This window comes from Pseudophryne corroboree, chromosome 7, assembly GCF_028390025.1.
Source record: "Pseudophryne corroboree isolate aPseCor3 chromosome 7, aPseCor3.hap2, whole genome shotgun sequence".
Lineage (NCBI taxonomy): Eukaryota > Metazoa > Chordata > Amphibia > Anura > Myobatrachidae > Pseudophryne > Pseudophryne corroboree.
The window spans coordinates 500,149,454-500,160,218 of record NC_086450.1 but is presented as its reverse complement, the minus strand read 5'-3'; the positions used below and the strand labels follow the sequence as shown (position 1 = coordinate 500,160,218).

At 50.2% G+C, this 10,765-nt stretch overlaps 1 protein-coding gene across 2 annotated transcripts in view; it reads right to left on the bottom strand.

Moving 5' to 3' along the window:
- Positions 1-10,765, bottom strand: part of HIRIP3 (HIRA interacting protein 3) — a 74,440-nt gene that overhangs the window by 2,078 nt on the left and 61,597 nt on the right. The gene's annotated exons all lie outside the window — the stretch shown is intronic.

Sequence of the window (10,765 nt, the reverse complement as noted above, 5' to 3'; positions counted from 1 at the left end):
GGCGGTCCTCACAGCCCTCTTACTGCTCAACTATAAAAGTTCTACCAACAATGAAAAATATAGTTTGAGATCATTTCCCAAATTAGGTTTTATGTAAAAAATAAGAATTTACTTACCGATAATTCTATTTCTCGTAGTCCGTAGTGGATGCTGGGAACTCCGTAAGGACCATGGGGAATAGCGGCTCCGGCAGGAGACTGGGCACAAAAGTAAAAGCTTTAGGACTACCTAGTGTGCACTGGCTCCTCCCCCTATGACCCTCCTCCAAGCCTCAGTTATGATACTGTGCCCGGACGAGCGTACACAATAAGGAAGGATTTTGAATCCCGGGTAAGACTCATACCAGCCACACCAATCACGCCGTATAACCTGTGATCTGAACCCAGTTAACAGCATGACAACAGCGGAGCCTCTGAAAAGATGGCTCACAACAATAATAACCCGATTTTTGTAACAATAACTATGTGCAAGTATTGCAGACAATCCGCACTTGGGATGGGCGCCCAGCATCCACTACGGACTACGAGAAATAGAATTATCGGTAAGTAAATTCTTATTTTCTCTGACGTCCTAGTGGATGCTGGGGACTCCCTAAGGACCATGGGGATTATACCAAAGCTCCCAAACGGGCGGGAGAGTGCGGATGACTCTGCAGCACCGAATGAGAGAACTCCAGGTCCTCCTCAGCCAGGGTATCAAATTTGTAGAATTTAGCAAACGTGTTTGCTCCTGACCAAGTAGCTGCTCGGCAAAGTTGTAAAGCCGAGACCCCTCGGGCAGCCGCCCAAGATGAGCCCACCTTCCTTGTGGAATGGGCTTTTACAAATTTTGGCTGTGGCAGGCCTGCCACAGAATGTGCAAGCTGAATTGTACTACAAATCCAACGAGCAATAGTCTGCTTAGAAGCAGGAGCACCCAGCTTGTTGGGTGCATACAGGATAAACAGCGAGTCAGATTTTCTGACTCCAGCCGTCCTGGAAACATATTTTCAGGGCCCTGACTACGTCCAGCAACTTGGAGTCCTCCAAGTCCCTAGTAGCCGCAGGTACCACAATAGGCTGGTTCAAGTGAAACGCTGAAACCACCTTAGGGAGAAATTGAGGATTTTTTAAGTCCACAGTGGTGAGTGGTTCAAACCAATGTGATTTTAGGAACCCCAAAACTACATTGAGATCCCAAGGTGCCACTGGAGGCACAAAAGGAGGCTGTATATGCAGTACCCCCTTGACAAACGTCTGAACTTCAGGAACTGAAGCCAGTTCTTTCTGGAAGAAAATAGACAGGGCCGAAATTTGAACCTTAATGGACCCTAATTTTAGGCCCATAGACAGTCCTGTTTGCAGGAAATGCAGGAAACGACCCAGTTGAAATTCCTCTGTAGGGGCCTTCCTGGCCTCGCACCACGCAACATATTTACGCCAAATACGGTGATAATGCTGTACGGTTACATCCTTCCTGGCTTTGATCAGGGTAGGGATGACTTCATCCGGAATGCCTTTTTCCTTCAGGATCCGGCGTTCAACCGCCATGCAGTCAAACGCAGCCGCGGTAAGTCTTGGAACAGACAGGGTCCCTGCTGGAGCAGGTCCCTTCTTAGAGGTAGAGGCCACGGGTCCTCTGTGAGCATCTCTTGAAGTTCCGGGTACCAAGTCCTTCTTGGCCAATCCGGAGCCACGAGTATAGTCCTTACTCCTCTCCTTCTTATGATTCTCAGTACCTTGGGTATGAGAGGCAGAGGAGGGAACACATACACTGACTGGTACACCCACGGTGTTACCAGAGCGTCCACAGTTATTGCCTGAGGGTCCCTTGACCTGGCGCAATACCTGTCTAGTTTTTTGTTGAGGCGGGACGCCATCATGTCCACCTTTGGTTTTTCCCAACGGTTCACAATCATGTGGAAGACTTCTGGGTGAAGTCCCCACTCTCCCGGGTGGAGGTCGTGTCTGCTGAGGAAGTCTGCTTCCCAGTTGTCCACTCCCGGAATGAACACTGCTGACAGTGCTATCACATGATTTTCCGCCCAGCGAAGAATCCTTGCAACTTCTGCCATTGCCCTCCTGCTTCTTGTGCCGCCCTGTCTGTTTACGTGGGCGACTGCCGTGATGTTGTCTGACTGGATCAGCACCGGCTGACCTTAAAGCAGAGGTCTAGCTAGGCTTAGAGCATTGTAGATGGCCCTTAGCTCCAGGATATTTATGTGAAGTGATGTCTCCAGGCTTGACCACAAGCCCTGGAAATTCCTTCCCTGTGTGACTGCTCCCCAGCCTCTCAGGCTGGCATCCGTGGTCACCAGGACCCAGTCCTGAATGCCGAATCTGCAGCCCTCTAGAAGATGAGCACTCTGCAACCACCACAGGAGAGACACCCTTGTCCTTGGTGACAAGATTATCCGCTGATGCATCTGAAGATGCGACCCGGACCATTTGTCTAGCAGATCCCACTGGAAGGTTCTTGCGTGGAATCTGCCGAATGGGATTGCTTCGTAAGAAGCCACCATCTTTCCCAGGACCCTTGTGCATTGATGCACTGAGACTTGGCCTGGTTTTAGGAGATTTCTGACTAGTTCGGATAACTCCCTGGCTTTCTCCTCCGGGAGAAACACCTTTTTCTGGACTGTGTCCAGGATCATCCCTAGGAATAGAAGTCGTGTCGTCGGGATCAGCTGCGATTTTGGAATATTGAGAATCCAACCGTGCTGGCGCAGCAGTATCTGAGATAGTGCTACTCCGACTTCCAACTGTTCCCTGGATCTTGCCCTTATCAGGAGATTGTCCAAGTAAGGGATAACTAAAACTCCCTTCCTTCGAACGAGTATCATCATTTTGGCCATTACCTTGGTAAAGACCCGGGGTGCCGTGGACAATCCAAACGGCAGCGTCTGAAACGGATAGTGACAGTTCTGTACCACAAACCTGAGGTACCCTTGGTGAGAAGGGTAAATTGGGACATGTAGGTAAGCATCTTTGATGTCCAGAGACACCATATAATCCCCTTCTTCCAGGTTTGCAATCACTGCTCTGAGTGACTGCATCTTGAATTTGAACCTTTGTATGTAAGTGTTCAAGGATTTTAGGTTTAAAATTGGTCTCACCGAGCCGTCCGGCTTCGGTACCACAAATAGTGTGGAATAGTACCCCTTTCCCTGTTGTAGGAGGGGTACCTTGATTATCACCTGCTGGGAATATAGCTTGTGAATGGCTTCCAATACTGCCTCCCTGTCTGAGGGAGACGTCGGTAAAGCAGACTTTAGAAAACGGCGAGGGGGAGACGTCTCGAATTCCAATTTGTACCCCTGAGATACCACCTGAAGGATCCAGGAGTCCACTTGCGAGTGGGCCCACTGCGCACTGAACTTCTTGAGACGGGCCCCCACCGTGCCTGAGTCCGCTTGTAAAGCCCCAGCGTCATACTGAGGACTTTGCGGAGGCGGGAGAGGGCTTTTGTTCCTGGGAACTGGCTGTTTGTTGCAGCCTTTTTCCTCTCCCTCTGCCACGGGGCAGAAATGAGGCGCCTTTTGCCCGCTTGCCCTTATGGGGCCGAAAGGACTGCGCCTGATAATACGGCGTCTTCTTAGGTTGAGAAGCTACCTGGGGTAAAAATGTGGATTTTCCAGCAGTTGCCGTGGCTACCAGGTCTGATAGACCTACCCCAAATAACTCCTCCCCCTTATAAGGCAATACTTCCATGTGCCTTTTAGAATCCGCATCACCTGACCACTGCCGCGTCCATAAACCTCTTCTTGCAGAAATGGACAGCGCGCTAACTCTTGATGCCAGTCGGCAAATATCCCTCTGTGCATCACGCATATATAGAAATGCATCCTTCAAATGCTCTATAGTCAGTAATATACTGTCCCTATCTAGGGTATCAATATTTTCAGTCAGGGAATCCGACCACGCCAGGCCCGCACTGCACATCCAGGCTGAGGCGATTGCTGGTCGCAGTATAACACCCGTGTGAGTGTATATACATTTTAGGATATTCTCCAGCTTTCTATCGGCAGGTTCCTTTAGGGTGGCCGTATCAGGAGAGGGTAGTGCTACCTGTTTAGACAAGCGTGTGAGCGCTTTATCCACCCTAGGGGGTGTTTCCCAACGTGTCCTATCCTCTGGCGGGAAAGGGTACGATGCCAATAACCTTTTAGGAATTATCAGTTTTTTATCGGGGGAAATCCACGCCTCATCACACACTTCATTTAATTCCTCGGATACAGGAAAAACTACAGGCAGTTTTTTCTCACCAAACATAATACCCTTTTTAGTGGTACTTGTATTATCAGAGATATGCAATACATTTTTCATTGCTTCAATCATGTAACGTGTGGCCCTAGTGGAAGTCACGTTTGTCTCCTCATCATCGACACTGGAGTCAGTATCCGTGTCTGTCATTTGAGGTAACGGGCGTTTTAAAGCCCCTGATGGCGTTTGAGACCCCTGGACAGGCACAAGCTGAGTAGCCGGCTGTCTCATGTCGTCAACTGTCTGTCGTAAAGAGCTGACACTGTCACGCAATTCCTTCCATAAGCTCATCCACTCAGGTGTCGACTCCTTAGGGGGTGACAACTCTATAATAGGCAATTGCTCCGCCTCCATCTCATTTTCCTCCTCAAACATGTCGACACAATCGTACCGACACACCGCACACACACAGGGAATGCTCTGATAGAGGACAGGACCCCACTAGCCCTTTGGGGAGACAGAGGGAGAGTATGCCAGCACACACCAGAGCGCTATATATAGACAGGAATACCACTATAAAATGTGCTTTTCCCTTTATAGCTGCTGTTAGTATCAAAACTGCGCCAAATTAGTGCCCCCCTCTCTTTTTTACCCTTTTCTGTAGTGCAGGACTGCAGGGGAGAGTCAGGGAGACGTCCTTCCAGCGGAGCTGTGATGGAAAATGGCGCCCGTGTGCTGAGGAGATAGGCTCCGCCCCCTTCTCGGCGGCCTTTTCTCCCGCTTTTTGGTGAGTTCTGGCAGGGGTTAAAATACATCCATATAGCCCTGGGGGTTATATGTGGTGTATTTATGCCAGCCAAGGTGTTTACATTGCTGCTCAGGGCACCCCCCCCCCCCCTAGCGCCCTGCACCCTCAGTGACCGGAGTGTGAAGTGTGCCTGAGTAACAATGGCGCACAGCTGCAGTGCTGTGCGCTACCTTGTTGAAGACTGATGTCTTCTGCCGCCGATTTTTCCGGACCTCTTCTTGCTTCTGGCTCTGTAAGGGGGGCGGCGGCGCGGCTCTGGGACCGAGCTCCGAGGCTGGGCCTGTGTTCGGTCCCTCTGGAGCTAATGGTGTCCAGAAGCCTAAGAAGCCCAAGCTACCACCACTTAAGTAGGTTCGCTTCTTCTCCCCTTAGTCCCTCGATGCAGTGAGCCTGTTGCCAGCAGATCTCACTGAAAATAAAAAACCTAAAACTAAACTTTCACTAAGAAGCTCAGGAGAGCCCCTAGTGTGCACCCTTCTCGGCCGGGCACAAAAATCTAACGGAGGCTTGGAGGAGGGTCATAGGGGGAGGAGCCAGTGCACACCAGGTAGTCCTAAAGCTTTACTTTTGTGCCCAGTCTCCTGCGGAGCCGCTATTCCCCATGGTCCTTACGGAGTTCCCAGCATCCACTAGGACGTCAGAGAAATAAGATTTTAATTACCTACCAGTAAATCTTTTTCTCGTAGTCCGTAGAGGATGCTGGGGTCCACATTAGTACCGTGGGGTATAGACTGGTCCACTAGGAGCCATTGGCACTTTAAGAGTTTGAGAGTGGGCTGGCTCCTCCCTCTATGCCCCTCCTACCAGACTGTCTAGAAACTCTGCCGGAGGAGACGGACATCTTCGAGAGAAGGATTATACACAGATAGTGGCGAGATTCACACCAGCTCACACATACAAGGCAAACCAAGCTAACTAGCTTGAATCATCAGCAACGACTGAACAAGATTACTTAACCAAGTAACAAAACAGTACTTAACCTAGAACTAAGCAGTACTGAACTAAGTTACCACTGCAGGATCATGAAGCGCTGGGCGGGCGCCCAGCATCCTCTACGGACTACGAGAGAAGGATTTACTAGTAGGTAATTAAAATCCTATTTTCTCTGACGTCCTAAGTGGATGCTGGGGACTCCGTCAGGACCATGGGGAATAGCGGCTCCGCAGGAGACAGGGCACAAAAGTAAAAGCTTTAGGATCAGGTGGTGTGCACTGGCTCCTCCCCCTATGACCCTCCTCCCAGCCTCAGTTAGGTTTTTGTGCCCGGCCGAGAAGGGTGCAATCTAGGTGGCTCTCCTAAAGAGCTGCTTAGAGTAAAAGTTTTGTTAGGTTTTTTATTTTCAGTGAGTCCTGCTGGCAACAGGCTCACTGCAACGAGGGACTTAGGGGAGAAGAAGTGAACTCACCTGCGTGCAGGATGGATTGGCTTCTTAGGCTACTGGACACTAGCTCCAGAGGGACGATCACAGGTACAGCCTGGATGGGTCACCGGAGCCGCGCCGCCGACCCCCTTGCAGATGCTGAAGAGAGAAGAGGTCCAGAAATCGGCGGCTGAAGACTTCTCAGTCTTCATGAGGTAGCGCACAGCACTGCAGCTGTGCGCCATTGCTCTCAGCACACTTCACACCAACGGTCACTGAGGGTGCAGGGCGCTTGGGGGGGCGCCCTGGGCAGCAATGAAAGTACCTATGCTGGCTAAAAATACATCACATATAGCCCCTGGGGCTATATGGATGTATTTAACCCCTGCCAGTTTGTCAGAAAAACGGGAGAAGAAGCCCGCCGAAAAGGGGGCGGGGCCTATTCTCAGCACACAGCGCCATTTTCCTACACAGCTCCGCTGCTAGGAAGGCTCCCAGGCTCTCCCCTGCACTGCACTACAGAAACAGGGTTAAAACAGAGAGGGGGGGCACTTATTTGGCGATATTATTATATATTAAGATGCTATAAGGGAAAACACTTATATAAGGTTGTCCCTGTATAATATAGCGTTTTGGTGTGTGCTGGCAAAGTCTCCCTCTGTCTCCCCAAAGGGCTAGTGGGGTCCTGTCCTCTATCAGAGCATTCCATGTGTGTGTGCTGTGTGTCGGTACGTGTGTGTCGACATGTATGAGGACGATGTTGGTGAGGAGGCGGAGCAATTGCCTGTAATGGTGATGTCACTCTCTAGGGAGTCGACACCGGAATGGATGGCTTATTTAGGGAATTACGTGATAATGTCAACACGCTGCAAGGTCGGTTGACGACATGAGACGGCCGGCAAACCAATTAGTACCTGTCCAGGCGTCTCAAACACCGTCAGGGGCTTTAAAACGCCCATTTACCTCAGTCGGTCGACACAGACACGGACACTGACTCCAGTGTCGACGGTGAAGAAACAAACGTATTTTCCATTTGGGCCACACGTTACATGTTAAGGGCAATGAAGGAGGTGTTACATATTTCTGATACTACAAGTACCACAAAAGAGGGTATTATGTGAAAAAACTGCCTGTAGTTTTTCCTGAATCAGATAAATTAAATGAAGTGTGTGATGATGCGTGGGTTTCCCCCGATAGAAAATTATTGGCGTTATACCCTTTCCTGCCAGAAGTTAGGGCGCGTTGGGAAACACCCCTTCGGGTGGATAAGGCGCTCACACGCTTATCAAAACAAGTGGCGTTACCGTCTCCAGATACGGCCGCCCTCAAGGAGCCAGCTGATAGGAGGCTGGAAAATATCCTAAGAAGTATATACACACATACTGGTGTTATACTGCGACCAGCAATCGCCTCAGCCTGGATGTGCAGCGCTGGGGTGGCTTGGTCGGATTCCCTGACTGAAAATATTGATACCCTTGACAGGGACAGTATTTTATTGACTATAGAGCATTTAAAGGATGCATTTCTATATATGCGAGATGCACAGAGGGATATTTGCACTCTGGCATCAAGAGTAAGTGCGATGTCCATATCTGCCAGAAGTTGTTTATGGACACGACAGTGGTCAGGTGATGCAGATTCCAAACGGCACATGGAAGTATTGCCGTATAAAGGGGAGGAGTTATTTGGGGTCGATCCATCGGACCTGGTGGCCACGGCAACAGCTGGAAAATCCACCTTTTTTACCCCAAGTCACATCTCAGCAGAAAAAGACACCGTCTTTTCAGCCTCAGTCCTTTCGTCCCCATAAGGGCAAGCAGGCAAAAGGCCAGTCATATCTGCCCAGGGATAGAGGAAAGGGAAGAAGACTGCAGCAGGCAGCCCATTCCCAGGAACAGAAGCCCTCCACCGCTTTTGCCAAGTCCTCAGCATGACGCTGGGGCCGTACAAGCGGACTCAGGTGCGGTGGGTGGTCGTCTCAAGAGTTTCAGCGCGCAGTGGGCTCACTCGCAAGTGGACCCCTGGATCCTACAAGTAGTATCCCAGGGGTACAGATTGGAAATTCGAGACGTCTCTCCCTCGCAGGTTCCTGAAGTCTGCTTTACCAACGTCTCCCTCCGACAGGGAGGCAGTATTGGAAACAATTCACAAGCTGTATTCCCAGCAGGTGATAATCAAAGTACCCCTCCTACAACAAGGAAAGGGGTATTATTCCACACTATATTGTGGTACTGAAGCCAGACGGCTCGGTGAGACCTATTCTAAATCTGAAATATTTGAACACTTACATACAAAGGTTCAAATCAAGATGGAGTCACTCAGAGCAGTGATAGCGAAACAGGAAGAAGGGGACTATATGGTGTCCCTGGACATCAAGGATGCTTACCTCCATGTCCCAATTTGCCCTTCTCACCAAGGGTACCTCAGGTTCGTGGTACAAAACTGTCACTATCAGTTTCAGACGCTGCCGTTTGGATTGTCCACGGCACCCCGGGTCTTTACCAAGGTAATGGCCGAAATGATGATTCTTCTTCAAAGAAAAGGCGTCTTAATTATCCCTTACTTGGACGATCTCCTGATAAGGGCAAGGTCCAGAGAACAGTTGGAGGTCGGAGTAGCACTCTCTCAAGTAGTTCTACGACAGCACGGGTGGATTCTAAATATTCCAAAATCGCAGCTGTCTTCCGACGACACGTCTGCTGTTCCTAGGGATGATTCTGGACACAGTCCAGAAAAAGGTGTTTCTCCCGGAGGAGAAAGCCAGGGAGTTATCCGAGCTAGTCAGGAACCTCCTAAAACCAGGAAAAAGTGTCAGTGCATCATTGCACAAGGGTCCTGGGAAAAATGGTGGCTTCTTACGAAGCGATTCCATTCGGCAGATTTCACGCAAGAACTTTTCAGTGGGATCTGCTGGAAAAATGGTCCGGATCGCATCTTCAGATGCATCAGCGGATAACCCTGTCTCCAAGGACAAGGGTGTCTCTTCTGTGGTGGCTGCAGAGTGCTCATCTACTAAAGGGCCACAGATTCGGCATTCAGGACTGGGTCCTGGTGACCACGGATGCCAGCCTGAACGGCTGGGGAGCAGTCACACAAGGAAAAAATTTCCAGGGAGTGTGATCAAGTCTGGAGACTTCTCTCCACATAAATATACTGGATCTAAGAGCAATTTACAATGCTCTAAGCTTAGCAAGACCTCTGCTTCAAGGTCAGCCGGTATTGATCCAGTGGGACAACACCACGGCAGTCGCCCACGTAAACAGACAGGGCGGCACAAGAAGCAGGAGGGCAATGGCAGAAACTGCAAGGATTCTTCGCTGGGCGGAAAATCATGTGATAGCACTGGCAGCAGTGTTCATTCCGGGAGTGGACAACTGGGAAGCAGACTTCCTCAGCACGACCTCCACCCGGGAGAGTGGGGACTTCATCGGGAAGTCTTCCACATGATTGTGAACCGTTGGGAAAGACCAAAGGTGGACATGATGGCGTCCCGCCTGAACAAAAAACTGGACAGGTATTGCGCCAGGTCAAGAGACCCTCAGGCAATAGCTGTGGACGTTCTGGTAACACCGTGGGTGTACCAGTCGGTGTATGTGTTCCCTCCTCTGCTTCTCATACCTAAGGTACTGAGAATTATAAGACGTAGAGGAGTAAGAACTATACTCGTGGCTCCGGATTGGCCAAGAAGGACTTGGTACCCGGAACTTCAAAAGATGCTCACAGAGGACTCATGGCCTCTGCCGCTAAGAAGGGACTTGCTTCAGCAAGTACCATGTCTGTTCCAAGACTTACCGCGGCTGCGTTTGACGGCATGGCGGTTGAACGCCGGATCCTAAGGGAAAAAGGCATTCCGGAAGAGGTCATTCCTACCCTGGTCAAAGCCAGGAAGGAGGTGACCGCACAACATTATCACCACGTGGCGAAAATATGTTGCGTGGTGTGAGGCCAGGAAGGCCCCACGAAGAAATTCCAACTCGGTCGATTCCTGCATTTCCTGCAAACAGGAGTGTCTATGGGCCTCAAATTGGGGGTCCATTAAGGTTCAAATTTCGGCCCTGTCGATTTTCTTCCAGAAAGAATTGGCTTCAGTTCCTGAAGTCCAGAAGTTTGTCAAGGGAGTACTGCATATACAACCCCCTTTTGTGCCTCCAGTGGCACTGTGGGATCTCAACGTAGTTCTGGGATTCCTCAAATCACATTAGTTTAAACCGCTCAAATCTGTGGATTTGAAATATCTCACATGGAAAGATGACCATGATGTTGGCCCTGGCCTCGGCCAGGCGAGTGTCAGAATTGGCGGCTTTGTCTCACAAAAGCCCATATCTGATTGTCCATTCGGACAGGGCAGAGCTGCGGACTCGTCCCCAGTTTCTCCCTAAGGTGGTGTCAGCGTTTCACCTGAACCAGCTTATTGTG